This window comes from Magnolia sinica, chromosome 16, assembly GCF_029962835.1.
Source record: "Magnolia sinica isolate HGM2019 chromosome 16, MsV1, whole genome shotgun sequence".
NCBI classification, from domain to species: Eukaryota; Viridiplantae; Streptophyta; class Magnoliopsida; order Magnoliales; family Magnoliaceae; genus Magnolia; species Magnolia sinica.
This window is the reverse complement of record NC_080588.1, coordinates 10,309,764-10,315,732: the sequence shown is the minus strand read 5'-3', so window position 1 is coordinate 10,315,732 and position 5,969 is coordinate 10,309,764. Positions and strand designations below refer to the sequence as shown.

At 38.9% G+C, this 5,969-nt stretch overlaps 1 non-coding gene across 1 annotated transcript; it reads left to right on the top strand.

Annotated features, from left to right (window-relative positions):
* Positions 1–1,663: 1,663 nt before the first annotated feature.
* Positions 1,664–1,770, top strand: LOC131230005 (small nucleolar RNA R71). Its single transcript, XR_009163736.1, has one exon. It is a non-coding gene; the product is annotated as a small nucleolar RNA R71 (small nucleolar RNA).
* Positions 1,771–5,969: the final 4,199 nt, after the last annotated feature.

The following is a 5,969-nucleotide window of genomic DNA, read 5'->3' as shown; positions in this document are numbered from 1 at the left end:
AAATCATGGGAGTGGGCCAGACACGTCTCTAGAGGGTCAGAGGATAAGGTCAGAGGTGTCGTATCTTCCACGAAAGAGTCAATCATGTTAATGTCATGGAAGTCGTCATCATCCTCTAAGTTTCTGCCATTATTGAAAAAGATGTTTGAGTCCAATGTCATATTCCCAAAAGACAGTCATGACACCATTCCTGCAATTGATAATTGCATTTGAAGTGGCAATAAATGGGTGACCAAGAATGACAGGAATATGAGTGTTCATGTTATTGATGGGTTCGGTGTCCAGGATGATAAAATCTATAGGGTAATAAAATCTATCGACCTGGACCAACACATCCTCAATTATCCCTCTTGGTACACGAACAAAGCGATCGGCAAGTTGTAGTGTGGTTAGGGTGGGTTTTAATTCCCCCAAACCTAACTGTCTGTATACCGAGTAGGGAATCAGATTGACGCTCGCTCCTAAGTCAAGAAGTGCACGATCAATTCGATGGTCCCCGATTACACATGATATGGTTGGGCTACCGGGATCTTTGAATTTCTGTGGCACGTCTTGCTTTAGGATGTCACTCACTTTCTCGATTAAGAAGATCTTCTTTTGAATACTCTGCCGTCGTTTGGTCGTGCATAAGTCTTTCAGGAATTTGGCATATGAAGGTATCTGTTTTACGACATTAAATAGAGGAATATTCACTTTCACTTATTTTAACACCTCTAGGATATCCTGAGAGTTAGAGAGAGGTTTTGGTGCGACCAACCGTTGGGGAAATGAAGTAACTGACTTGTCTAGAAGTTTCGGTTCTAATTTTTGTATGGCCTCACTAGATCCATCATTGTTGTCCTCTTTTGGTTCTTGAAGCTTTTCAGGCCTAACCGGAAGGGTTTTATCAATGATTTTCTCACTCCTAAGAGTGGTGATGGATTTAGCGTGCTCCATTTGATTTAAAGAGTTGGGATTACTTATCTCGTATTGTAGTTTAGGATTGGGGAGCGGTTGTGCAGGAAGCATCCCCTTTTCTATAACCGTCATACGTGAATCCATCTTTTGCATAAAATCTCGCATTGCCTGGGTCAGCTCTTGCATGGAATTTTGAACCGGTTCTTCTTGAGGTTTCCCCTGATTTGGATTTTGATTGAAGAAACTTTGAGGGGTAGCAGTTTATCCATTTCTCCAACTAAAGTTTGGATGATTTTTCCAACCAGTATTGTACGTATTACAGGTCAGTCCATTGAAAGGTCTTTGATAATTATTTACGGCATTAGATTGTTTATTCAACACTTCTCGAAAGGTGGGTATCGTAAGATAATTTTCAGTTGTATGAATGTTGCAATCACAGATGCCGCAAACACTTTCATTAACCTTATCCTTCTTTCCTTCCATGGCCTCAAATTTTCTTATGAGCGTAGTCACTTTATACTTGAGATCATCCTCTTCTTTCAAGAGATACAATCCACCCTTCTCTTTAGATTGAGTCAGCCTAGACGTGGTGTTCGATTTTAAGTAATAGTCCCATGATTGTGTTTTTTCAGCAAGACTATCTAGGTAATCCCATACCTCGTCGACATTTTTATTAATGAATTCTCCATTACACATTGTCTCGACCATTTGGCGCATGGAAGATGTCAGTCCATCATAGAAAAAATTTGTAATGCGCCACGTTTCAAAGCCGTGTTGTGGGCATGAACTGACCAAATCCTTGAACCTTTCCCAACATTGGTAAAATGTTTCATCCTCTTTTTGGGTGAAGTTCATGATTGCTTTTCTAAGGGTAATCGTTTTATGATGTGGAAAAAATTTCTTTATAAATTTCCTCTGCATATCATTCCATGTGCCAATGGATCTAGGACGCAGTGAATGTAACCACGTCTTATCCTTCTCCTTCAAGGAAAAAGGAAAGAGTTTCAGCCTGACTGTGTCCTCAGACACATTTTGAAAATATAAAGTGGCTATGATCTCATCAAACTCTTTCAAATGTAGATATGGTTCTTCAGATTCAAGCCCATGGAACTTAGGAAGGAGTTGGATAACCCCTGACTTGATGTCAATATGTCCTGTATTTTCAGAAAAAATCATGCATGAGGGCGTACTCACCCCCGCTGGTTGTAAATAATCTCATAAAGTATGAGGCGGGGGTGCTTGATGTACCTCATTCTCATCCTGAATGTCCTCCACCCTAGGTTGGGGTAGAAGAGGTTGGTTTTCAGCCATCACTTCAATTAACTCCGAGGATTTCGAGTGGTATCTAGTCCTGCGATGGATAGTTAACCCCTTAACCAATCCTCCTTCAGTCAAGAGACGTCGAGTGTTGTCAGCGGTCTACTTGGGCATGAAACAATCGCAGCCCTCAATCAAATTCAAAACCTAATCCTAAGAAAGGAAAAGAAAATCTAGAAAGAAAGAGAGGGTTGGAAAGAAGTTACCAAATTGAAGTCCTTAAGTAAAAACCTGTAAAACAAAACAAGTCAGTTTCTAAAGAGAAGGTCTAAAATTAAAAAATCCTTAAAAAGAAAGATAGAAGTAAACTAGTTTCTAAAAGAAGAAATTCCTAAAGGAAAGTGAAAATTTCTAAAATAAATTAGAAAAGTCCTAAATTAGAAAGTAAGTTACTAAAAGAGATCTGAAAAATTGAAAGTAGAGAAAGAGCTTATCGAATTAGAAATTTCTATCTTAAAAGCCTACAAAATAAGAAAGTTAGTTTCTAAACAAAAAGTCTACAAGTAGAAAATTTCTAAAAATAAATTAGGAAACAAAGTTAGATTCTAAAAGAGTTAGAATTAGAAAGTTACTAAAAATAAAAATAGAAAGTTAGTTTCTAAAAAGAAGACCCAGAATTAGAAAGTTTCTAAAATAGAAAATCCAAACCTAAAATTAGAAAGTTTCTAAAAATAAAATAAAGGAAAGATGAGTTAGTTTCTAAAATTAGAAAGAATTTCTAAAAAGGGAAATAACTAACATAGTTTCTAAAAACAAAAGAGGAAAGTTTCTAAAAATAAAATATTTCCTAAAAATAGAAAAATACTGGAATTAGAAAATTTCTAAAACTCAAGCCCTAATTCTAAAAATAGAAGAAGTAGAGGAATTAGAAAGGGATTACCAATTTAGAAGTTTATGTCAGGCTCTTACAAAACAGGAAAATAGGTTAGTTTCTAGAAATCAGAAAAACCTAAACCTAAAGTTAGAAAAATTCTAAACTTAAACTAATCCTAAAACTAGTTGATTTCAGAAAATGAAACCGTCAATCTCTGGCAACGGCGCTAAAAACTTGTTCACTCCCCAAGTATAGGGTTGTGATGTAGTAATAAACTCGGTGAGACCGAGGTCGAATCCCAAGGGACTGAAACCTGTACGTTATCTGAAGCTAGGTAGAATTACAACTAGACTAAGATGAAATCTAAATTCATTATAATTTAAGGAATAATGGTGAAATATTAATCTAAAACTTAAGAAATTTAGAGGTAGGAAACTAGGGATTCAGAGGATTCACTTATAGAGATCAGGGAGATCTACGGTCGATTCATGAACTCAACTGGATTTCGAGTCCCATCTTCATCCAGTTAGAAGATATAACCTGAAAATCAATTCTGAACTTCATCTAATCTTGTTTTCAAGAGATCAGACAGGTGTAAATTAGAATAGATTCCATCACAAAACCATGTCCAGGAGACAAAGCAAATAATAGAATTAAACTAATTGGCAACCAATCATTGATGTATGAAGGTTAGGAAGGGTACCATCATCTGACCATGCCCATGAGACGATGGTGAACAACAGGGCTTCCTGACATCATACTCATAAAAAAGAAAAGGAAATACTCAAGCTATCATAGATCTATTGTAATTTTAGACACAACAAACCATTAAAAACTAAAGGTATTTCTTTAATATCAAACTAGAATCAAACATCAGTTCATAATATGAATCTAATCACAGAGATCTCCCATCACGCCACAAGCTTCACCTCATAGCCCTAGTTAAGAGGTTTAGCCCGACATGATGAGGCTAGCACTCTCTAAAAGCATAAGGAAAATAGGAAATTACAAACTCTACTCCCTCTGTCTCGCCTCCTCTTGTATTCACGTTCAAGCCCAAATCGAGATTGATCCCCTTTCCACGTTCCTTTCTTTCTTTTATAACCAGCAAGGAGATAGCTAGGTCGGTCACCGACCCTCCTTTCGCAGTCTAAATCGCGCACAAACCGAATTTGTGTAACTCTATTTTACGCAGCAAACACACGCACAACCTGTTGCGTTTGAAGTGAATCTGGGCCGAAGAATCATCCAGTTCAGTCAATCCGATCATCTTGGAAGGGTCGAAATCCCCTTTTTTGAAACTTGGATGGTCTGGATCATTATTTTGATCCATATTTGGATCGGGCGGGTTCCTCAGATGTGCGCAGTCTGTGCAATTCCTCTTGCGCTGATGAGTGGTGGGGCACAAGATCAGTGTCGGTGGAGAAATCCACTACGTCCATTAGATGGGCCTCGAAATTCTGATAAAAGATGGACGGTTTTGGATGGATTTGGTGTGGCCCACAGAATTAATCACGCTGCACTATTTTGAACGCTGCAAAATAGTCCTCTTGTGACCTTTGTAGCGGGCACGTACACGTGTGAGTTACCCACATTCAACATGTGTTTGACGGCTTTTCTCCCCTCTGCATGATGTATGGCTCGGATCGTTTTCATGGGCCATGATGGAGGCCCACTAATGATCAAACAGCACCCCTATTTCGTGCCAGAGAAAACGGCAGTTGCTGTTTTTGAATGGAGTACGGGTCCAAGGCAGTTTGACTGTCTTGAACTAGCTGTGCACATCCGGTGCACACACAACTCAGGTAGGGTCCACGATGATTGTTATGGGAAATCTAATCCATTCATACATTCTTCCAGCTAATTTAATAGGTCGAGCCCAAGTTTGAAACATATCCAGATAATAGGTGGGCCCAAAATCAACGGTTTATGGGCTGATCTATCCGTTCGGCCACTTCCACAAGGATCCGATGGTTGGAATTCAAGGTGTACGGTTAATTTATGGTCCTCAGGACATATGTAAAGTTTTGAACTGAACGGATGGTGAGAACCCTCTGATCTTGCATTCAGGCTGACTTTCAGGCCTCTTTAATATGACACACGTGATTTTCTCGAATCTCAGCCATGTAAATTCTTTGATCTCGGTCCCCTGGGGTCCGTCCCTTGCCTTGGTGACTCATGAACATTAAATCCATGCTTTTAGCATCCTTTTCAGTTCACGCTCATAAATACACCCTGCATCACAAACACGATTAAATCAGGGCGTTAAACAGTGTCATGTTCGTAAATCTATGTAGTAACTGGGGTCTAATATGCAACATTTGACCCTTAACAATTACATCCTGTTAAAATGAAGTGAGACCCTATACACACTATTAAGAGCTGCTTTTATATGAATGCCCAGTTATAAGGACATGTCGAAGCTCCTCATCACTCGAGTAACGACACTGCAATTCTCTTGTATGGTTTGATCATAGCCAAACCAACGTGCGAACCTACTAGGGTAGTAGGGCTTGCGCAAAAATTCATTGTTTTTCCTTAAGGGGAAATTCCTAGACCTGATGCAGATGAAGAAGCGACGTTCACTCAGTGATAATGAATCATCATCAATGACATCTCTATCCTCAAGAATGCTGGAGAATGGGAATTTGAAGAAGATGATGTATTTTGTTCTTTCAATTTTCTCCACCACCCAGCTATGGGTCTTCTTGATCATCTTTCTTCGTTGGTAATGCTAGAGTGGAAGATGATCTGGGTTGACATACACCTTTTCTAGTTCATCATAAGTCTATGAAAAGTATATTCCTAGCCATCCCACAAAATAATGCCAAGGCACATAAGCAAAGGATGCTCCAACTGTGGACTCTTATAATGAGTCATCACATCACCAAAAGTGCGATATGGAGAGCAAAGAATAGGAAAAGCCAATGAATACTTGCTT